We start from the raw sequence: 24,009 nt of genomic DNA, 5'->3' as shown, positions 1-24,009 counted from the left end.
GCTCTGACCACTGAACTCCGATACCTGCGCCGTGCATTTTTGGCCAACGGCTACAATCCGTACTTATTGTTGGACTGGATGATGAACTCATCATCCAGTCCAACAGTATGCCATTTTAAAAACACTTACACACACCGTACTGTTGGACTGGATGATGATGTGATTGTTTATGTAGGTATCTTCCTGTGTGTGTAGGCTTTCTGTAAATAGAAAAAGATAGTGATCCATCTGAAAAGCAGGTGACTAATGTGTCAAGAAATGGTAAACAGTTATTTGATTCTTTTTCTACTGTGAAGTGAATTTTCTGTTTAGGTAGGTGACAAAAGCATCCAAAGCGTCTTGTCCATGGGGCCAGATGGCTAACACATCATCTACATAGCATAACCACACTTGTGGCTTGTATGTAGCTGTAGTAAGTGCTTTGTTTCAAAGTGTTCCATGTAAAAATTTTCTAGCAGGGGAGAGAGGGGGGGAAACCCATAGCAGTACCATTAATCTGTTTGTAGAATTTTCCTCCCCATGTAAAGTAACCTGCATTCATGGTAAATTGAAATAATTCAAAAATATCTGGTGGAAATTTAGACTTGATTAAATCAAGAGTGTCTATAAGTGGTACATTGAATAAGGAGGTGACATCGAAACTAACCATTATGTCTGAATCTTTTAGGATTAGATTTTTAACCAGTGTTTTGAAATGGATTGAATTTTTACAAAAGTAGAGGAGTTGCCAGTAAGGGGGGCAAGCGACTTGGCTAAATTCCTGGCCAGTTTAATAGGGAAATATTAGTTTTGTGGAATTTTGGTAATCCATAAATACGGGGTGGTTTAACATGAATTGGTTTTATTTTCCTCATGATTTCTTTGGGCCATGATGTCTCAGTAATTTTCTGACTTTTTTCTTTTGTGACATCGTAGGGTCTCGATGGTTATAATTTTGATATGTGGAACTGTCACATATGAGATCTTGCATTTTTCTGTTATACTCTTCTTTATTCATGATAACTGTTGCATTTCCTTTATCAGCTTTTGTAATAATAATATTTTTATTATTATATAACTTTTTTAGGGCAGTTATTTGCTTATGTGGCATATTGTGTGCTTGTGGTGTAGTGGTTATCACATCTGCCTCACGTGCGGAAGGTCCTAGGTTCGATCCCTGGCAAGCACAGAATTTCTTTTGAAGAAGGAGAGGTGATATGATTGAGACTTTTAAACTGTTGAGAGGTGGTTACAGGGTTGACAGTGGGGAGTTCTTTCGCTTGGTTGAACAGCGGGAAGGAGTGATGACAAGAGGCCATCCCTGGAAGTTACGAAAGGAAACTGTGAGCAAGAGGGTGGGGAGTGGTTTCTTTGCGTGGAGGGTGGTTGAACCATGGAATGCATTGCCTGATGGAGTGGTGAGAGTGAGAACGGTCAATGAATTTAAGGAGTGGTATGATAGATTTTGTGTTTCTTAGGGGGGATCTCCCCTCGATGAGTCTTGACAGACTTTATGTTCTTAGGAAGGACCTCCCACGATGAGTCTTTCGACTCCATGGAGGCCTGAATAATAATAATAATAATAAGATGCACCTTTTTATGTAGAGAAATCCCACGTTTTCGATGTAAGCCAAACACGTGTCTTGCTACATATGTGGGAATAACCGATTTACATAAGAAAACTTTAACAGCATCAATAGTGGTTAGTGGTTAGTTATAGTTTTATATCATAAAACTATAAACACGAGCGTAAAACAAAAAAGATTTTCATATAATGTGAGTTATAAATTGATTGTGATAAATTATGCAAAACAACATGGAAACAGAGCAGCAGAAAAACATTTTGGTTCACCACCAACAGAAAATGTACAAGTTATAGTTTGTGCATATTTTTATATAATAATATATTTTTTCTAAAAATTGTCTCATAAATTGGAGTGCGTCTTATAGTCCAAAAAATACGGTCAGTCAGCAGTTAGATTTGAAGAAAGTACAGGAAGATGGTTTAATGTTAAATCTGGTGTCAGAGAAGGAAGTACATTATCCCCCTCTGTTATTCATTATGAAGGAAAGTGGTATTAAACCTGATATCAAAATTGGAGATGTTAATCTTAGCTCTTTGCTTTATGCAGATAATGTTATTGTTCTAAATAAATCCTCTACTAGTTTGCAAGATTCTCTTACTAAATTGAATAACTGTTGCAATAGATATGGTATGAAGGTCAGCAATAATAAGATAAAGAGAATGAAAATAGGCAGAAGTATTGAAAATATCAACTGCATTGTGAATAGAGAACCTATAGAACAAGTAAAACATTTCAGCTGCTTAGGCACGATTTTTAATGAAGATGGTAACTTAAATATGGAAATAGACAACGGAATCAACAAAGCTGGTACGGTAGGAAGTCAACTGAATAAATTTTTATGGAATAAGAGAAAATTAGTCAAAACACTAAATTAGCTGTATACAAGAGAGTGTTAAAACCAGTGTTAACTTATGGATCTGAGAGATGGGTTAGAAATAAAACACTTGACCAAAGACTAGAGACCGCAGATATGCGAGTCCTGAGAAAGATTAGGGCATGAATAGATGGCATCAGTGTTAATATCATATTAAAAATGAAGATATTAGGTAAGAACTTGATATTGTTAGCATCCAGGAATGTGTTAGCAGAGCTATTCTCAGGTGATATGATCACTTAAACAGAATGAAGGAGGAAAGATTAGCAAAACAAGTGTTCTTTGCCAGGTTGGCAGGAAAAAGACCAGACCAAGATATAGGTAGATTGATGCAGTAAAAAGTGCCTTAGAAGATAGAAATATAAGAGCTGATAATGTTGGAGTCTTAGCAGGTAACAGATTGATTTGGAAAAAAATTGTAGATAGGAAATTAGTAATGATATAAGTTTTTCATGTAGTACTATCATATCCTGTATACCCCTTGAGGATACATGTCAGGAATTTGATAATGATGATGAATACATTAGCACACTACTTAAGGATGATATGCCATTCTCTGTCATCAGCCTTATAAGTTGCTGATTTTTATTATTAGGCTTTCTCAGTTGAAGGTGAGTTAGCCAATCTCATACAGAAGTAGCAGGGTTTTTTCTCCTGGAAACTGGAGTTTTCTGCATCCTGCATACAGGCAAATTAAGTAATAGGGAGAGATGGTGTGATGTTTGTAGCTGAGTGGACTAGAGTGTCTTCTTGCAATGCGTCCTTGGACTCCAAAGAGGTGTCACATAATAATAATAACAATAATACTGTTTATCATGCAGATTTAAGAGTATGAAAATCCAAGTTTCTGGGGGTATGGATAGATCTCTGCCAAGTTTAAAATATCAACTGGTTCTGTTTTCTGCAATATTTTACTAGCTGTACAGGGATAATTAGAATTAGGTATGTTTCAGTGATCTAAAAAGTATGTTAATATGAATAAAACATGGAGGGCTTAGGTAGAATTTTTGCCTGCAGGGTATCACATGCACTGTAAGTACAGAAATGGAAAAACATAAATGGAACTTAACAGAAAAATTCAACAAAGTGTCCCATAACAAACCGTCATTAAATACTTGTAGTTAAAAAATTAAAAATGAAAAAATAAATAATAAACTAGAAAAGGTTAACAGATTCAAGTAGTATTATTTCCCATAAGGGAGATGATTAAACTAACATCCTAATATTAACAGGTGTGATAATCTATCACATCTGTTCATATTAGGATGATGTAATAATGTTTCCCCAAATTATAAAGTCTTTCCATAAGGAATCTACTTTTATGCAAAATTTATGTGTTCTTCCACAGGACCTTGTGGTAGAGATGGAACATTCTGCAAGGCTAGATTCTTCAGGTTCATGATACTTGAATGTTTTATGTTTCTTGCAATGAGCAGATGCAAATCTTCCAGGGTGCCTAAAGTAAGATAGGCAAGAGAAAGGAATCTGGTAGATGCTTTTGATAGATTTTCACATGACAAGCTGGTAATTAAACTGGAATAGATGGGGTTGAATAGTAGATTAGTGCACTGGATTGGAAATTGGCTGTCTGACAGACATCAGTAAGCTGTGTATGAGGGAGTGATACCCCCAGAAGAGGAAAGTCAATAGTGGTGTGCCCCAAGAGTCTGTTGCTATTTAATTGGTATATAATTGATATTGGGAAGGACTTGAATGGCAATATATAGTTGTTTGTAGATTATGCAAAATTCAGAAGAACAGTGAGGAATATTAGGGACGTTGAATGAGTGGAAATAAATAAGTGGTATTACCAGTTCAATGTTTGGGTAAGGTTTTAAAATTTGGGAAGCACAGATGAAATGCAGAGTATGCAGTTGGTGGTAAGATACTGTATGCCCACAGATGCGAGATCCTTCGGCACTCCTGCGCATGTCAGAAGAAGGAGAATCCGTTCCAATAATAGGTTAATCAATTCATATTGGGAGATGAGTTGTTTATTATTACACGTCAGAAAATTAACTTCCCTTTTATGAATATTGTAATTTATAAAGTGGTAACTATAAGTGGTAGCTTGACAAATGTTACATATAAAGCATGTGATTTCGCATGTTGGTGACCAATTTGTACATAGCCTTATTTCTTTCTCCCCTTCAACATGAATTGACTCTTCTTGGCACCAAGCCAACTGAGGTTCTTGTATCTGTGGTCGGACAGTATAAGAAATGTGGAATCTGGGGATGATGGTGAACAAAGACCTGAAGTTTTGGAAACATACTGCTGAAATTGTAAGGGCAGCACAGCAGATTTTTGCAATGATGCAGAGGACAGGACACTGACACATAGAGGTAAGGATGTTATGATTCCAGTGTATATAGATTTGATCAGACTGCATATGAATTACTGTACAGAGAGAGGGTGAATGTGGCGGTCATGTTTAGTTAGGCTAGAAAATGTGTTTTAAATTTAAATATAGTGTGGCTTTTTTTGTCTCAAATTGTGCTGCAGTTGTGCATCAGTTAGATACAAGTGTCCTTCAGTGGTGTTATTGTTTGGAACTGTGTTGTATATTTTGTGTTTTCGGTGACGTTTGTTTCAATACTTCAATGTGTAAAGATGGAGTCCAACAAGAAATGTACGTCAGCGGCGCACAGGACTTCTACTTCTACACGAAAGGCTGGCTCAGCGATAGATTTTTCGCAATGGATGCGTTGCAGAAACTATTACATGTATGAAAGATGACCTTCATCTTCTGCATGAGGAACTAGGAGTGCTCAGTAAGGAGATACTGGAAGTTAAAACTGAGTTTAATGTGTTAAACAGAGAAATTAATACCATAGAGATTACTTTAGCTGAAGCAAGTAGAACAAGATTGCATATGGGTGAGTCTTTGGTGAATGATGAAGTAATAAATAGTATGGGAGTGATTGGGAGTCACCAAAATAAAACAACAAGAGGGTCTAGAAGAAACGAGATGTTGTGGGAGTGAGGGAAGAAAAAGAGTGTTGAGTAATGAAACTGGGAGAGTCATGCTGAATAGCATAGAAAATGAGTCCATGAGTGATGCTTGTGTGGACTTGAATGAAGTAAAGAGTGGTAAGCCATATGGTCATTCTATGATTAAGAGTATGGAGAGTGTAATGCCTGAGGAGTGCTTGGCTGGTGGGACAATAGAAAGAGTGACTTTAGCAATAAAGAGAGGGCATGATGCAGACAAGATGAAGTTATAGTGGATACAAATGACCTGAGTGGTGGTATAAATCGGGTAGCAAAAGATTTAAGAATATTGTTAGATATTGTGAATAGGAAACGTGTCAATAGGAGGATAGTGTGTGTGCTGCCTCGTTTTGACAATTATGAGTTAAGTATACGAGTGATGTAATTAAGGATATGATTGCAAGAATATGCAAACAAAGAGGTCTGGAATTTGTTGATGTCTGGAGTGTGTTTGAAGGAAAAAGACAGTTGTATTCTAGAGATGGGTTGCATCTGAACATGGAAGGTCATAAGCAATTGAAGAAGTTACTGTTTTCTGAACAAGTTGAAATAATTGGGCAGGGAAACTAATATTAAAAAAGGTCGAGCGTAAGAGAGAGAAACTTTAGCAGTGATTGTATATTTATTGATCCTAATTCGCAGAATTAATTGCAGAAGAGAGGGGATAAAAATCGGCATGGGACTACTAAAATTAGTGACTTGTATATCAGTTCTAAAGCCAGTACAAGAACTAGAGGGAATCTGCAATTTTTGTATACCAATGCGAGAAGCATTCGAAATAAGAGAGAAGAATTTTTGGCATTAGTCAGTGTAATCTCACCAAAAATTGTAGGCATTAGTGAAACTTGGCTGTCAGCAGAAGATGTGGTCACTGGAATTGAATGTGATGGGTACAGTATTTTCAGGGAGGATAGAGAAGATAGAATAGGGGGAAGAGTACTGTTGATGATAGCTGATGTGTAGCAGCCAAAGAAAGTAGTATATCAAGATGATAGACATGTGAATGAGAGTTCATTTGAGGCAGTCTGGTGTGAAATAGTGACCAACGTAACCAAATATACAGTTGGATGCTGCTATAGGCTAGGGGGTACAGGGGGAGATATTGAATTGATGCATCAGCAAATTAGTGCAATGAGTGCAGGTTTAGTGATTATTATGGGAGATTTTAATTATGGTGATATCAATTGGAAGCAGGAAATATCACGTAGCAAAAAGGAAATGGAGTTCATACATCTTCTACGAGATAATTACTTGAAACAGCACATAACTGAAGGGACACATGGTGTGAGAGTGTTGGACCTGTTTATGGTTCAGAGGTTATATGCATAAGTAAGGTGTCGTCACTACCTCCAATTGGTGAAAGCGATCATGTTGCATTGACTTAGGAGGTTGCAAAATCTGTGGATTTTTCTGTTAAGAACGAGTATATACGGAACTACAGATTAGGCAATTATAACAAGCTTGGGAGTGAGCTTGCAGCCATCCCATGGCAGAACATATTGCAGGGGAAAGATTTTAGCAGTGCATGGGATAAAATCAGTGGGTATCTGAGGAAAGCAATATCAGATTGTATCCCCATGGTCAGGAAGACAAACAAGGCAGTCGTTAGATGGATGAGCAGTAGTATCAGGCTTCATATGCAAAAAAAGAAAATGTTATGGAGAATGTACAAGGAGAAATGCGATCAGTACACCCATGAGCAGTACAAGGTTCAAGCTAGGAAGGTTACCAGCATAGTAAGAATAGCTGAATCAGATTATGAGAAGACCTTAGCCAATGAGATCAACGGTAATCCCAAAGAGTTCTTCCGCTATGTGGCAAGTAAAAGGAAGAATGACTTCGGAAGGATAACTTTAGTGGGTGCTGATGGTATTGAGGTGACAAAATCAGATGTAATAGTCTAGTTACTTAGTGATCACTTTTCAAAAGTCTATCACCCAAGTGAGGATATCTCTGTACCTGTAGCAATAACTATTGTGAGAACTGAAGTTAAGAAATCAGAGATATTTAATATATTGCAAAATTTAAATGCAAACGCTGCTGTAGGCTTAGATGGAATATTAGATCGGGTGTAGTGTGAATCTGTAAAGGAATTGTCAACCCCTCTTACTTGGATATTTAACTTACGTTTGAACTCTGGTATGGTCCCTAGGGAGTGGAAGTTAGGCAATGTGGTTCCTTTGCATAAGGGTGCTCTAAAACTGCAGTAGTTAACTACAGACCAATCACCATCTCAGCAGTAGTGGTAAAAGTATTGGAAAAGTTGGTTCAAGACAAAATTCAAGAATGGGGGATCAGGATATGACACTCTATAGAGGCCAACATGGTTTTGTTAAAGGTAGATCCTGCCTTAGCAATCTATTAACTTTTCATAATAGAATAACATCTGAGTTAGACAAAGGAACTGGCTACACAGTGGTACTTTTGGATTTTGCTAAGGTTTTTGACAGGATACCCCATGGAACACTGTTACGCAAATTGGAGCAGATGGGAATGGATAGTAAATTGGTGATATGGATAGGAGAATGGCTCAGGGAGAGATACTAGAAGGTGATGCATGGAGGAGCCGAGTCCAGGATGAGGCAGGTGACCAGTGGTGTGCCTCAGGGCTCTGTGCTTGGGCCACTGTTGTTCAATTTGCATATAATTGATATAGGAAATGGCTTAAAGGGAGATATACAGTTGTTTGCTGATGCTGCAAAGTTGGGTAGCACAATAAAAAATTAAGCTGATGTTGAAAGTTTGCAGGATGATTTAAATAAGTTGGTAGAATGGGAAAAGGTAATGGATGTCAGTTCAATGTGGAAAAGTGTAAAGTCATGCATTTTGGGATTAAAAGATTACCAGCTGTGTACTACATTAATGGAACAGTACTCCAAGAGATTGATGAGGCTAGGGACTTAAGGGTGTTGGTAGATAGGGAGATGAAGTTCAGGGGACACATTGCTAAGGTGTCCAAGATTGCACATAGGATTACTTGGTTGTTGAGGAACACACTGACATCCAGAGATATCAACCCTTTATAAAGCGTTGATACTTCCACATTTGAATTACTGTGCTCAGGTCTGGTCACCTGGATTCCTTGGAGATGAGCAGGCTGTGGAGAGAGTTCAGAGAAGAGTGACTAAATTGGTGAGTGATGTAAAAAATGCTCCCTAGATTGAGAACTTGTGGATTGCAGAGGTTGGTTGATAGGCGAAGAAGAGGGGATATGATAGAAACATTTAAATTACTGAAAGGTTTTTATAGGATTGATGCAGGGGAAATGTTTCAGCTGTGTGATAGTGATGGAAGAACAAGAGGTCATCCCTGGAAATTAAAGAAGATTGTGGTTAACAAGGGTGTGAGAACAAGGTTTTTTGTCTGGAGGGTGGTGAATGAGTGGAATTCGTTGCCTGACTTAGTTGTGAGCTCTTCGTCTGTAAATGAATTCAAGAAGAAATATGACAGATATTATTTTGCTAGTTTGTGTCTCCTGCGATGAATCTATTGACTCCATGGAGATACCCATAATAATAATAATAATAATAATAATAATAATAATAATAATAATAATAATAATAATTAATAATAATATGGTTTCCTGGTTTTCAAAAGGATGAAGAAATGTTGGAAAGGGTTCAGAGATGATTGACAACTAAAGTGATTTCTATAGTGTTTGGAATTTTGAGTATGAAGATGGTTTGAGATAATGCAATTTGCAGTCTAGTGGTGAGATGAGGAAGGGGGGGGGGGATCAAGACATAAGTTATCAAAAGGTTATTACTGGATTAATATGGATGAGAATTTTCATAGAATGGGTGGACACAGTTTTTTTTTTCAGCAGAGAGTTTGAGGGTGTGGTGGGTGCGGGGACAGTGAATTTAAGACAGTGTATTTAAGTCACAGTATGACAAGTTCTGTATGTCGATAGTAAGACTGCCCACAATGAGTATTCTGATTCCATTTAGGTCTAATAATAATAATGACTGGAAAGTTTAATTAAGGACCTTATTATCTTGGTGAAGAAAGAAAAAAAAAGAAGAGATTTTCTGAACAGGACAAAATGTTACATGAATGTTAAATTATTTGACAATTTTAGCACTGTTCTCATATTCCTTTTACATAAGTGAAATGTGAGGAATTTCTTATTGAGCAGAAAGCAAGAATTCTAACCTGCTGGATACGTTGTTGACAATGATCTCACTAAACCAGCAAGGAAGTCACATGTAGAACATAAAATATGAGTACAATGTATTAAGGTCTTAAGAGTCTCACTTTTCTGACAAGAATGATCATGCAACTGTGCACGGTGTGGATAGAAAGTCATGTATGAGTTTTCTTCCAAAATACAGTAGTGAAGACAACATATTGCTGAAGAAGAATTAACAGATTCAAAATCACTAACTGATTTTTTTCCTTAATGTGAACTGTATTCTAGGATGAACTGCATTAATCCTGGACAAAAATTTTCTAGATTAGAAGAAAAACCATTCCAAGCTGTGAAAATATTGTCAATAAAACTGTGTGTCATTACTCAGGTTTGGGAGAAAAATTATTGTTCTGTTCTTAAAAAATTATTACTAATTTTTAGTAATAATTACTGTTCATATTGTTCTGTAAAAAAAAAAAAAAACAAGTGTAGCCATAAAGTAATTTCAATTTATTGATAGAATTTCCTCTGCCCCAAAAAATATTCAGACTAAATTACACAATGAAAAAGTTTAACAATATCAGCAGGAAAATTCTGTTTGAGTTATTCGATAGCATCTTTTAAAGATATGTGGGAGATGGATACACAGTAGTATACTTAGACTTTGTAAAGGCTTTTGATAGATTACTGTATGATAAGCTGAGAGTCAAACTAGATCAGATGGGGCTGGATATTAGACTAGTGCATTTTTTTGGAGATTGGCTGTCTGATAGGTATCAACAAGTTGTGTACGGGGTAGCATTATCCCAGAAGAGGAAAGTCACTAGTGGTGACTTTCCTCTTCTGGGATAATTTTGGATCCAAATCAGCAATGGCTCCAAAATAGATCCTCAGGGATCTATTTTGGAGCCATTGCTGTTTAACTTGTACATTAATGATATTGGGAAAGATTTAAATGGGGATATATACAGTTGTTTGCAAATGATGCAAAGATGGGACAGACTATGAGGAGTAGGGCAGATATCATGGCCTTCAGTGGCGGCTTGTACATAAGCACTGCGACACTGCACTGCAGCATCCCCAAGGAAAAAATGAAAAAAAATTAAATTTTGTTTGTGTAAATAAATAATAACAATGCTTACAACATCATATAAATGCAATACAACATGTTAAAGGTTACAGCTTATGTTCTGACATTGATTGAATAGTTAATAAATGGAATTGTTCGATTAACGCTTAGATTACGAAACAAATGCACTGCAATCTAATGCAGCGTCGGAATTATCACATTAGACCAATTGCAGCTAGCCTCACCGATATTCGTTTGCGCTTCTCATTGCACGTTACAAGTGATTCCGACAATGCTCGTTTGGGTGCGTTATTTCTGTGAGATAGGAAACTTTTATTATTGGTGTTTGTTCATGGTGAGGGTGAAATATTTTTAATAAAGCAATTTTTTAATATGTAAATTTATTTATTAATAAATTGGTTACTGATTAGGAAAAAAAGAATTTTTTTAAAATTGTATTTTGTATATGCAGCACCCCCACTTAAATTTTCACCGGCCGCCACTATTGGCCTTACAAAAAGACTTGAATAGACCGAGTGAATTGGCATAAGAATGGGGATGCCAGTTCAATGTAGGGAAGTGTAAGATTTTAAAATTTGGAAAACAAAGATGGGATGTAGAATTTATTCTTGATGGGGATATATTGTTGGAGGTGGAGGAAAAAAGGGATCCTGGGGGTGATGATGGATAAGGATCTAAAATTCAGAGGACATGTTGCCAAAATTGTGAGAACAACACAACAATGAATTATCAGAATGATGCAGAAGATACTGACTCATAGAAGTAAGGAGATAATGGTTCCATTGTATAAGGCTCTGATTAGGCCACATATGGACTACTGTGCACAGATTTGGTCACCTGGTTTTCAAAAGGATGAAGAGATATTGGAAAGGGTTCAGAAGAAATTGATCAAGTTAGTTTCTGGTCTCTGGAATGTTGAATATAAAAAAAGGTTGAGATGATGCAATTTGCAGACTCTAGTGGGTAGCTGGAAGAGGGGTGATATGATAGAAAAATACAAGTTGCTAAGGGGTTTGCTATAGGATTAATGTTGAAGAGGTTCTTTCCTAAAATGGGAGGAGAATTAGACGTCATCCCTGTAAGCTGTATAAGGAGGTGTGAGCAAGGGAGTGAGAAGCAGATTTTTTGCATAGAAAGTTATGAATGATTGGAATGCATTGCCTGAAAACGTGGTATCTGCAGAGAAATTGAATGTGTTTAAGCCACAATATGATGAGCTGTGTGTATGACAAAATGGACCTCATAGATGAGTGAGTGACTTCATGGGGTCTTAGGATATAATAATAATAATATGTTGGTAAAAAATTAGACTATGTTGGAAGAATCACGCAGTAATAATCATAATATTCAAACTGATCATAATGTCACAGAAACCCAGATGAAGATAACAGATTTTGTTTTTAAAGTAGTCTTCTGTTCTTAATATGAAATTAGGAAAATAGACAGCAAAGTTGACAAATGTTTAGAAAGTTTATACATTGGACAACCAATACAATCAACAACAGGTCATAAGAGAATACCTAAGTTATAGAACTTGGGAAGAACACATAGAAAGGGTGGAAAGAATAAAGGGTCTTGAGCTTTTCTTTAAATCATCATCCTAGTTGGAAACTTTGAAAAGTTAGAAATCTATGAGATTAATCAGTTTATTAATAAAAAGTGTTCCTGGTAAGATATATGCAAGTATACTTGAGAAACGGTTGAGAAGGATTGTGGAAGAGAAGCTTGGTGAAGAACAAGCTGGATTCAGGCCAGATAGAGGCTGTCAGGATGAGCTTTTCACTTTACGACAGATAGTTGAGAAATCATGGGAATATAACAAAGATCTGTATTTAAGTTTTGTAGATCTGGAAAAGGCATATGACAAGGTGCCAAGAGAGAAAATATTCCAAATGCTACAGTTATATGATGTTAATGGGGCATTATAACAAGCAATACTTAGTCTTTATTTGAGTTGTAGGTGAGCACTTAGAATTGAAGAAAGTACAAGAAGATGGTTTAATGTTAAATCTGGTGACAGACAAGGATGTCCATTATTCCCCCTCTCTTATTCATGATCTATATGGATCACATTATGAAGGAAAGTGGTATTAAACATGATATCAAAATTGGAGGTGTTAATCTCAGCTCTTTGCTTTATGCGGCAGATTAATAATGAGGAGATTTTTGATATGGTAGAAGAAGGGTCATCCCTGGAAGTTAGAAAAGGAAGTAGTGAGTAAAATAGAGTTCCCATTCATCCCATTTTTCCTGGGACAGTCCCGTTTTTTATAAAAATGTCCCGAGTTAATTCCAAAAGTTCCGCTTTTTTAAGTAACCTTCAGGAAAAAATGGATAAACGGATTTTATCTCATTTTTAGTACCAATTTCTATTACAATGTTGATAATAATAAATTTTATTTATTTATTATTTATAATAATCATCATCATCATGCGTATCAAGCAAAATAAGCAAAATAAGCACGTGCTTAGTGCACCATGGAAAGGGGCACACCACAGAATTTCTGCTTTAGTTAGATGACAAATTTAATTTAAATTAACTTTTAATTAGTTTTTCATTGTTTTTATCTTTTCTTACTATTACCTACTTTGTTTCAATAAATAATTTTGTCTTGCACTTGGTCAAGTCCCTAAAGAGTGGAAGGAGGGCAAGATTGTGCCACTTCATAAGGTGATCGAACTCAAGCATCAAACTATAGGCCTATCTGTGTGTCAGGTGTTGTGGTTAAGTTGTTGGAGAAGCTTGTGAGAACTAGGATCCAGAGTTGGGTTGACAACAATGGTATAATCTTTGATGGACAGCATGGATTTGCTAAAGGAAGGTCGTGTTTTAGTAATCTACTTACTTATTACAATAGAGTGACTGCTTCCTTGGACAGAGGAGAAGGATACACAGTAATATACTTGGATTTTGCAAAAGCTTTTGATAGAGTACCTCATGATAAGTTGACAGTCAAACTAGAGCAGATGGGGTTGGATATTAGATTAGTGCATTGGATTGGAGACTGGCTATCTGATAGGTATCAACAAGTTGTGTATGGGGGTGCAATATCCAGGAAAAGGAAAGTCACTAGTGGAGTGCCTCAGGTATCTGTTTTAGGGCCATTACTATTTAACTTGTATATTAATGATATTGGCGAAGATTTGGATGGAGATATTCAGTTGTTTGCAGATGATGCAAAGTTGGGACGAACCATAAAGAGTAGTGAAGATGTTGTGGCCTTGCAAGAAGACTTGAATAAATTGAGTGATTGGGCAAGCAAATGGGGATGTGAGTTCAATGTTGCAAAATGTAAGGTTTTAAAATTTGGAAAACAAAGATGGGATGCAGAATTTATGCTTGGTGAGAATATATTGTTGGAAATAGAGGAAATAAGAGATCTGGGAGTGATAGTGGATAAGGATCTAAAATTTAGGGGACACATCGCCAAAATTGTGAAGACAACACAAAGACTTCTGGGAATGATGAGGAGGACACTGACGTGTAGAAGTAGGGAGATTCTTGTTCCATTGTATAAGGCTTTGATTAGGCCACACATGGACTATTGTGCCCAGATTTGGTCACCTGGTTTTCAGAAGGATGAAGAGATGTTGGAAAGGGTCCAAAGGCGACTGACTAAGGTAGTCTCTGACCTCTGGAATGTCGAGTATGAGGAAAGATTGAAAAGATGTAATTTGCAGAGTCTAGTGGAGAGAAGGAAGAGGGGGGATATGATAGAGACCTACAAGTTGGTAAGGGGTTGTTATAGGATCAATGGTGGAGAAGTTCTACAGAGAATAGTGGGAGATCAGGGGAGAACCAGAGGTCATACCTGGAAACTTTATAAAGAGGGTGTGAGTAGGGGAGTGAGAGGCAGGTTTTTTTCGTGCAGAGTTGTGAATGATTGGAATGCCTTGCCTGAGAGTGTGGTGTCTGCAGGGAGTTTGAATGTGTTTAAGACCCGGTATGATGAGATGTGTGTGAGATAAAAGGACTTCCTAGATGAGTCTTTGACTCCATGAGATCTTGTTTAATAATAATAATAATAATAATAATAATGACGTGTAGAAGGCCTAATAAAATGCTAACCACGTGCATGACGGTTCATTTACACCATATTATCGCTCACGACGCTTTCTGGCGCTACCATTGTGTCAAATGAGGTAATTTTTTATAATTCACGTAACCATTTTATTTTTTATTTTCTTGTCTGTTTTAGGTCTTGTTTTAATAAATTATGTCTTATAAAAGGTCCAGAAGCAAATATAAAACAAATCACATGGTTTTCTCAGAAACGCACCTCCGGTAAAAGGCCTAGCTGTCGCAGAAGTGCGACTCCGGTAAAATAAGAGTTAATTAAAGCACGAAAGCACAAGATTCAGCTGTAAGCCGAAAATTAAATTGCTCATATGATTTTGCCTGTGATATGTGTAACTGTGTTGATTGCCACCTAATATTCTACAAAATAATCTTTTTATTTCTGTATTTAAAAGATCCCAAAAACCAAGATGAAACGTGTTCAGTTAAGTGGTGCACAAAAGTGAAAACTATCAAAAAAGAAACAAGAGGAGACTTTGGAATTAGATTCCAAGACTGCAAAGCTGACTGATTTCTTCACACAAGTTCCACAACATTATATACCAATTCCTGATCAGAGCCAATCTCCGTCATCAGAAGTGGACACAAATACCACTTTGATCACTTCAAAATCAAAATATGATGATGATGATGGAATCATCAAGGTGTCACAAGCAGGTTCATCTAGCATATGTCTCACTACTGACCTCACTTTGTCTGTAAATTCTCTTGATATCTCTACTGCAAATGTTGATGCAAGTTACTTTACAAAACATTCTGAGGTTGAAATAATTGCTGAAAATGAAAGTTTAGTGGGCCATGGTGATGGTGGTGAAATGATTCAGTCTACAAAATATGAAGTAAATATAGCAAAAGATCCAGGGTTGTGGCTTGATTTCTCTGCTGATTTGACTGCTTGTGGACCCAGTGACTGTCAACACCACAATGGGCCATTTGATAAGACCGACATTTCAGTAGTGGCAAACCAATAAGATACTGTTCGCAGAAACTTTTTGTTGGGACAAAAGCCAATGGTGGGGAATACAAGAGAAAGAGTGGTTATTGTATTCACCATCAACGGGATCAGTTTATTGTTTCGTTTGTAAACTGTATGCTCCTAAAAATTTCTCACATTTTGCTACAAGAGAAGGGTTCAGTGACTGGCGGAATACTATTGTAATTGATCAACATGAAAAAAGCACTACTCACCGAAACTCTATGCTAACATACTTAACTCGCAGACAAGGTGTAGAGTTGGGACAACAGTTGGAAAAACAAATTCAGGAAGAGTGTGATTACTGGGAACATGTCCTGAGGTGTGTCATAGCTGTTATTCGTACATTAGCTGAACGTGGCTTGGCTTTTCGAGGAACAGAAGAAAGATTTGGATCATTGCAAAATGGGAACTTTTTAGGGCTGCTTGAGCTCGTAAGTTAGTTTGATCCATTTTTAGCAGGTCACATTGCAAAATATGGAAATTGTGGAAAAGGAAATCCTTCTTATCTGTCCAAAGCCACCTGTGAGGAACTCATTCAACTGATGGCTCAAAAGGTCCACATGCTTATTGTTGATGAAGTAAAATCTTCTGGTTATTTTAGTTTGTCAGTTGATGCAACAACACCAGATCTGTCACATATCGACCAGTTAAGTGTTGTACTTAGGTACTTAAAAGATGGACAGTCTATTGAATGCTTTTCAACCTTTCTGGAAATGAAAAGTCATACCGGTGAGGAAATGGCAAATCAGGTGTTGCAGTACTTACGTAAAGTTTGTCAGATAAACTTTTCAAAATGTAGGGGTCAGTCTTATGACAACGCTGCTAACATGTCTGGGCGTTATAAGGGGATGCAGCAAAAAATTTTAGAAACAAACAAGTTTGCTATATATGTGTGCCCTGTGCAGCTCATTCACTAAATTCAGTAGGCCGAAGTGCTGTTGACTGCTGTCAAGAGGCGGTTAATTTCTTCTCTACAGTGCAGTTGCTCTATACCTTTTTTTCAGCCTCAACCAGCCAGTGAACAATTCTTAAAGGTTGTATTGGAAATGAAAATGTCTTAAAATACCTCTTTGATACCAGATGGGAGGCACGTGCTATGGCAACAAATTTTGAAATCTTTCCTTCAAATTTTAGAAGCATTAGACTGTACAGCTGAAGACCACTCACAAAAGGGACACACTAGAAGAAAAGCAGATAATATTGCAAATAAGTTGCAAGAGCTAGAATTCGTTTTTATGTTGAATTTTTGGGATGAGATTTTGCAAAATTTTCACAGAGTAAGCCAAGTTCTATAGAACGAGGATGTCAACTTAAAAACATGTGCAGATCTGTATGGATCATTAGCTGACAAATTGTGCACTTCACAAAATGAATTTGAAAGATATGAAGCAGCTACAAAGGAAGTGCTACTAGATGTTGATTACAAGGCAGCTCAAACTCGCAAACGTATCAAAAAGAAGGTACCCAATGATGCTCCAGAAGTATATCTGAATAACAGAGATAAATTTCGTATAACCACATTTTACATAATCGTTGACAAACTTGAAACTGAGATGAGAAGAAGAGGAGAGATATACAAAGAAATATCAGAGAGATTTTCTTTTCTAAGTGATGTGCCACATAATGCTACTTCATTGACTTCATCATCTACTGAAATTGAAAGGAATTCTCAGTGTTGTCAAAAGCTGATTGATGCTTACCCAGAGGACTTGAACGCTAATTTCTCAGCGGAGCTTCAGCTGTTTCACTCATATGTGCGCCATAAGTTCAGTGCAACAAAAAATGTAAAAACATGATTCAGTCATGCTGAACTTTATAAAATAGAAGACAATATTTAGTATGCCTTTCCAAATGTAGACATTGCCTTTTGTATATTTTTAACATTAATGGTCACAAATTGCTCAGCTGAGCGTTCATTTCCTCAGTTGAAGTATATTAAAAATTCCATCAGAACAACTATGCAACAAGGCAGGTTGAATGCTTTATCTCTACTAAGTATAGAAGCAGATGTGTTACGTAAGATTAATTTTGAGGATCTGATCAAAGACTTTGCAATTAAAAAAAGTAGGAGAAAACTTTTCAAATCTAAATAAAGTTGAAGTATACAAAAATAAACATTATTTTCCATCATACCATAAGTTTTGTTTCATTTTGAAAAATAAAAATTTATTTTATGGTTTATTATTGTTTATATTTTGAATTACATATATATGGGGCTCCAAAACCTTTTAAGTGCTTAGGGCCTCTATAGGTCTTAATCCGGCCCTGGATTTAGGCCTAGCATGGCCTGTTCCAGCCTTAGAAGTCATCGTTGAATCGTTTAAGAGGACGTCCTGGTTTTCTTTTTCCTAATGGCTTGTACTTTAAGGTTTGTTTTGGTAATCTTTCTGTTTTCATTCTTTGAACATGTTCCATCCATTTATGTTTATATTTTTTAATTTTTTCTATTACTGGTTCTTGGTTTAATTCTTTCATAATTTGTTCATTTCTTTTGTGATCAAATAGGGTATAGTTTGCAGTTTTTCTCATAAACTTCATTTCTGCTGTTGTTAATCTTTGTTTGTCTTTTTTGTTTTATTGTCCAGATTTCGCTTCCATACATTAAGACTGGTAGGGCTAATGTATTGTATACTTTTAGTCTGGTTTGTTTTTGAACTAGGTTTGGTTTAAATATAGAGTTAATTACACCTGTTATTTTTAAATATTTTGCAATTTTTACATTTATATCTTTTTCACTTTCATATGTGATCATTTATAATACTGATGATTACACTGGCCAACAAAAAAAAAATTTTTTCGTGCTGATTATGATCTGACACTTGTTTTTTACTAATTTGGGTGAGCTGATTTCAAATATCAAACCAATTTTTCTCTATCACGTCAGGTTTTTCCTCTATGGCATTTTTTTTTTGCTAATTGGTAAGTTTTTGATAGTTTTAAGGAGGCAGTACTATTTAGAGGATCAAAAAAATCAATTTTTTAATATTATTTTCTGAAAGTATGTACTTTTAAAAATCTGTTCCTAACTTTTTATCAAGAAATTCGAAAAATTCCCAAAGATATAGCCTATTATTCAAAGTGTGCGCAGATCAGAATCGGAGTGCTCACCGCTCTCGCTTGTTAGTAAATGATTAAATGCGTAAGAAACTGCAATGGCACGTACTGGCGCTTTGAATGCGATAACCGACCTAATACATTTAGGTGATGAAAAGTAGGCGATGACAACTGCCTAAAACAAATGAATGCTATATGCATCATAGTGGACAAAGAACGATCGAAATCAGTCAATCGTTAATCGATCATGAAAGTATGATGAGCGCTTATAACGTTTCAATAAAGTCTCTGATTTTTTTTGTCTTGTTAATTGCATGTTAGTCGGCAGTGAAGAAAATACATCATGTCTACTACTCGAAATTGTGTCAATAGTGTAGATTCCTTCTGCTACATTTGTGGCAGCTTTACTGTTACCAGTCAAAGGACAAATATCACTGATTTCGTTAAGAAAGTGTACTTTGCATACTTTGACGTAAAAATTGCAGATCAGGACAAGTCATGGGCTCCAAATAAAGTGTATAAGTCATGTGTAGAAAATTTACGACAGTGGAGCAAGGGAAAACACCAAAAATTAGCTTTTGGCATTCCAATGATTTGGCGTGAACCGAAAAATCACGTAGATGATTGTTATTTTTGTTTAGTTCAGACTTCTGGTTATAATAAGAAGAATAAGAAAAAAATTGTGTATCCAAATCTCGACTCAGCAATTCGGCCAGTTGCTCATTCCAATAAAATAGCCTGCCAATTTATAAAGGACTTCCTTTGCTTGAGAACGAGCATGATCAGGATATGCCAGATGTTCTTGAGGAGCAAGACCCAGATGTTGATTTAGACAATGAAAATTTAATTTCTAGTTCTGGACCGCAACGTTTTACTCAAGCAGAATTGAATGACTTAGTAAGAGATTTGGGCCTATCAAAGGAATCATCGAAATTGTTAGCTTCAAGATTAAATGAAAAAACTTACTAGAGCAAGATACGAAGATAACTTTTTATCGTAGCAGGGAAAGTAATCTTGTACAATATTTCAAATACGAGTGTGGGTTTGTTTACTGTAACAATGTGTCAGGTTTACTAACTGAAATGAGTGTTGTACAATATCATCCAAATGAGTGGCGTTTATTTATCGACAGTTCAAGCAGAAGTCTCAAGTGTGTCTTACTACACAATGGGAATGTATATGGCTCAATTCCTATTGGCTATTCAGTCCGCTTAAAGGAAACATATGAGGACATTAAAAAGATTCTGAAGTTATTAAAATATACAGACTATAACTGGATCATCTGTATGGATCTTAAAATGGTGAACTTTTTACTTGGCTTTCAAAGAGGATATTCAAAATTTCCGTGTTTTCTATGCTTCTGGAATAGTCGAGCTAGAAACCAACACTGGAGTCAGAAACACTGGCCTCTTAGAATATCCTTAAATGTTGGAGAACAGAATGTTATAAATCAACCTTTAATCGACAGAGAAAAAATCATTTTTCCACCTCTACACATCAAGCTAGGTCTTATGAAGCAGTATGTTAAAAGCTTTAGATTTACAAGGTGACTGTTTCCAATACATATGTGAAAAATTTCCACGACTTAGTTATAAAAATTAAAGCCGGTGTATTTGATGGACCGCAAATTAGAACTTTAATGAGAGACTCAAATTTCATCAACTCGATGAACGAAATTGAGAAAGAGGCCTGGGCTTCATTTACGATGGTTGCGAATAATTTTCTTGGAAACAAAAAAGCGTGCAATTACAAAGATCTAGTGGAAACAATGCTTGAAAATTTCCAGCACCTAGGTTGTAACATGAGCATAAAGCTTCATTTCCTATACAGTCATCTTGATAGATTTCCCGAGAATTTAGGTGTTGTAAGCGATGAACAAGGCGAAAGATTTCATCAAGACTTAAAAACTATGGAAGATTGGTACCAAGGAAGATGGGATTCTCACATGATGGCCGATTACTGTTGGAGTATTCAAAGGGATTGCCAAAACAGAACACACAGTAGAAATTGCTACAAACAAAAATTTATTCCCTGAAACTCATGTGTAAGTAAAATTGTTATTTTTTTATAAATATTCTTGTAATTTTTAATGAATATTGTTAAGTAGTTATGTATCTAATTATCGGCCTCTCTCACATTCAAAGCGCCAGTACGTGCCGTTGCAGGTTCTTACGCATTTATTCATTTACTAACAAGCGAGAGCGGTGAGCACTCTGATTCTGATCTGCGCATCGCTTTGAATAATAGGCTATATCTTCGGGAATTTTTTGAATTTCTTGATAAAAAGTTAGGAACAGATTTTTAAAAGTACATACTTTCAGAAAATAATATTAAAAAATCGATTTTTTTGATCCTCTAAATAGTATTGCCTCCTTAAAACTATCAAAAACTTACAAATTAGCAAAAAGAAAATGCCATAGAGGAAAAACCTGACGTGATAGAGAAAAATGGGTTTGATATTTGAAATCAGCGCACCCAAATTAGTAAAAAATAAGTCTCATATAAAAGTCAGCAAAATTGTGTTGGACTGTGTTATTATTATAAATATGTAATATATAAATATGATCACACATTTATAATAATAATCATCAGTATTATAAATAATATAACTAACTAATAATAACTAATAGTAACTAATGGCAATGTTCTTTTTTCCCATGCTTCTGTTATAACAGTATTTTACTTGATCAAAACTTTGCGTGTTATAATTTTTATCGTTTTTCTACCCCTATAATGCCGAAACGTAAGTGCAGTATTAATGATTATATTAGAAGAGAATTTCCTTTCATTAAAGGTGTAAATGAAAATGTGGAATGTACTTCATGTAACTGTAAATTTTGCATTTCGCATGGTGGTCGGTCAGACGTAGGGACCGACTATGTCTGACCACGTGAAAGCGAAAAAACATAAAGCTGCTGTTTGAAGTAAGGCTTCCAACTGTAGTAAAATAATTTTTTAATTGTGAAAACCAAGAGTGAAAGGGGAAAAGAGTTATTAATGGCAGCGCAGGAAGCAACCTTCGTGTATCACACAGAGCGGTGAATAACCACAGCTTTAACTCCATGGACTGCACAACAACCATCGTGAAAAAATTTTCAACGATAAATTCAGGTGTTTGAAAAGAAAGTGCAAGGCAATAACAACCAATGTTATTGCGCCATTAACAACAAAGCAGATTGAGGAAGAGCTAAAAGAAGTTTGTTTTATATCAGTACTAATCGATTCATTAAAACCACTTTGACATGGAATTAGTGTCTCAGGTCATTATATACTATCATCCAGAAAAGGGTGTGAAGGTTAATGTGTTGGAGTTCGTTAATTTAGGTGGTGAAACTTCAGAACTTTAATTTTCTTATGTGCTTCTGTAACACTTCCAGAAGTTAGATCTCCTGAAAAAGGTTATTGCTATATTAGCAGATAATACAAATGCAAACTTTGCTGGAACAAAGAGAAAGGGAAAGGATAATCTGTACTTCAAAATGCAAGAAAATACTGTGAACAATTTAATTGGAATTGGTTGCCCTGCACATGTGATACATAATGCTGTGCATACTGCTTCAGATTGCTTACCTATCGATCTTCAGTTAATAATTAACAAGATTTACCAACATTTCCACAATATATTGTGTATGAATTGAGGAACTTAAATCATTTTGTGAATTCACAAACACAGAGTATAAAACTGTTTTGGGGCAACAAGACAAGATGGCTCTCTCTTTTGCCTGCAATCCAGAGGGTTATTGACGTCTCTTCATCTCGTCTCTTCATTGAAGTCATATTTTCTTTCTATTGACAATGTCCTATCAGTCTCAAAAATTTCTTTGAAAATCCATTTTCAATTACATTTCTGCATTTCCTTGCCAGCCAGTTAAAAACCTTTTATGATACCATTAAATCTATTGAAAAGCAAGATATAACAGTAACTGAAGTGAAGGATGAAACAAACAAACTGGTGGAAAGGTTAAATTGTAGGAAGGCAGAAAAGTTTCTTACAACTACTGTGAGAAAACAGTTGCAAGAATTAGAAAAAGGACACATAACAATTGAAAAGTTTGAAAGCTATGCAGTAGATTTCTACTGCACCTGTATTGAATATATTCAGGAGTGGTGTACACCATTTCTCATACTTCTTCAGTCTATGGATTGAATTAATTTGAAGGGAAGGATCCTGTGACTTGAAAGAACATACAAGAAAGCTACATATTCATTCAGACAGTATCATCAAGTTTTACTGTGAATGAAGAGGACTTATTTGATGAGTTTGTATGTGGGAAAAAATATTGTGAAAGCAAATTTGAAGTGTGGGGTGAACAGAAGGATCAAAGTGTCAGTGATAAATGGTGTGAAATGTTTGCTCATTTTACAAAGCAGAGTATAAATTATGGGAATATTAAATGACTAGTTAGTTTTTGTTTAGCATCACTGCCAGGAACTAATGCAGCTGTTAAATGTGTTTTTTCATTAATAAATGCACTCTGGACAGATGAAAAAAAAAGACTTAAAATTGAGACAGTAAAAGCTTTAATCATTGTGAAGACATATTTTAAGAATTTCTCTTGTGCTGAGTTCTATGATCAAATATCAAAAGAAAAAAAATTCTTGAACAGGTCCATAAATCTGATAAATATTTTTCTAATTAAATATGTTTGTGATTAACAATCCTTTCTTAAAGTGGATTTAATGTTAATGTATGTTTATAGCAGTATTTAATTTAAAGCGCAACATATATAATAGTTTTATTTTTGGTTTTCTTAATTTTTAACATGTCCCGTTTTTTTACAAAATGTCCCGGGGATTTTTAAAGTAAAATTTCAGAATGGTTAAGAAGTAAGTTTTTTGCATGGAGAGTGGAGCATGGAATGCAACCTGAGAGGGTGGTGAAAGTGCAAACAGTGGATGAGTTTAAGGAGCTGTATGACACACTTTGTATTGACTATTGCTGACCTCCCGCAATGAGTCCTGTGATTCCATGGAGGTCAAGAAAATACTACTACTGCTGCTATTACTAATAATAATAAATGGCTTCAGGGAGAGAGACTTTTGTCAACAAAGTAATCAACACTTATAAGATACCTACTTCATCTACTCAATAAGAAATGACACACATTCTACTTTCTTATATCAAAGGACTATTAGAACATACTGCTAAAATTCTCAAGTAGCTTAATATTTGTGTAGCATTTCATCCTAAAAATCTCTTGTTTTCTTTCTTTCTGCATCTAAAGCTAAGCTTCTTCCATGGATGG

At 35.8% G+C, this 24,009-nt stretch overlaps 1 protein-coding gene and 1 non-coding gene across 11 annotated transcripts in view; one reads left to right on the top strand and one right to left on the bottom strand.

Annotated features, from left to right (window-relative positions):
• The window catches only part of LOC150097830 (CUGBP Elav-like family member 1-A), an 816,588-nt gene that overhangs the window by 466,642 nt on the left and 325,937 nt on the right, over nt 1-24,009 (bottom strand). The gene's annotated exons all lie outside the window — the stretch shown is intronic.
• On the top strand, nt 1,096-1,168 carry TRNAV-CAC (transfer RNA valine (anticodon CAC)). The gene has a single exon. It is a non-coding gene; the product is annotated as a tRNA-Val (tRNA).

Source organism: Typopeltis vanoorti, chromosome 16, assembly GCF_054136105.1.
Source record: "Typopeltis vanoorti isolate ZY-2024b chromosome 16, IOZ_Tvanoo_1.0, whole genome shotgun sequence".
Classification (NCBI taxonomy): domain Eukaryota; kingdom Metazoa; phylum Arthropoda; class Arachnida; order Uropygi; family Thelyphonidae; genus Typopeltis; species Typopeltis vanoorti.
The sequence above is the reverse complement of the archived record's forward strand: the minus strand, read 5'-3'. Positions and strand labels throughout refer to the sequence as shown.